Source organism: Suncus etruscus, chromosome 4, assembly GCF_024139225.1.
Source record: "Suncus etruscus isolate mSunEtr1 chromosome 4, mSunEtr1.pri.cur, whole genome shotgun sequence".
Taxonomy (NCBI): Eukaryota; Metazoa; Chordata; class Mammalia; order Eulipotyphla; family Soricidae; genus Suncus; species Suncus etruscus.
The window spans coordinates 77,520,431-77,521,310 of NC_064851.1; the positions used below are offsets into that span (position 1 = coordinate 77,520,431).

At 33.8% G+C, this 880-nt stretch overlaps 1 non-coding gene across 1 annotated transcript; it reads right to left on the reverse strand.

The window, feature by feature from the left end:
• Nucleotides 1-276: 276 nt before the first annotated feature.
• LOC126008356 (U6 spliceosomal RNA) lies at nt 277-384 on the reverse strand. Its single transcript, XR_007495690.1, has one exon. It is a non-coding gene; the product is annotated as a U6 spliceosomal RNA (small nuclear RNA).
• Between the last annotated feature and the right edge of the window lie 496 nt (nt 385-880).

Consider the following 880-nt stretch of genomic DNA (forward strand, 5'->3'; position numbering starts at 1 on the left):
GTCATCTGAAATCAGTGAGAGCTTAACTTATTCATTTCCTATATGGATGCCCTGGATATATTTTTCTTGCCTAATTGCTATGGTAAGTACTTCTAGTACTGTGTTGAATAGGAGTAGTGAGAGGAGGCAGCCTTGTCTTGTACCAGATTTTAGAGGGAAGGATTTTAGTTTATCTCTATTGAGAATAATATTTGCATTGGCTTGTGGTAAGAGGCCTGGACTATATTGAGAAAAGTTTCTTTCCATTCACAACTTGTTGAGTATTTTTTTTTTTAAAAAAATATGGAACGCTTCACGATATTTGCGTGTCATCCTTGCACAGGGGCCATGCTAATCTTCTCTGTATCGTTCCAATTTTAGTATATGTGCTGCCGAAGCGAGCGCTTGTTGAGAATTTTTATTATGAATGGGTGTTGGACTTTATCAAATGCTTTCTCTGGATCTATTGATATGATCATATCATTTTTATTATTCCTTTTGTTGGATATGATGAATTATATTAATTAATTTACATATGTTAATCATCCTGGAATAAAGCCCACTTGGTCATGGTGTGTGACCTTCTTGATAAGGTATTGGATCCTATTTGCCAGAATTTTGTTGAGTATATTTGAATCTGTTTTCATCAGGAATATTGGTCTGTAGGTTTTCTTTTTCAGCAGCATCTCTGTCTGGTTTTGTATCAGATAATGAAAGCGTCATAAAAACTATTTGGGAATGTTTCTGTTTCTTCAATTTACTGAAAGAAGCCTGAAAAAGATTTGGTAGTAGTTACTCTTAAAAGGATTGAAAGAATTTGTTAGTGAATCCATCTGAAGGTGGGCTTTTGTTTTTAAGATTACCATTTTTTGTTTTTGATTACCATTTTAATTTCCTCAAT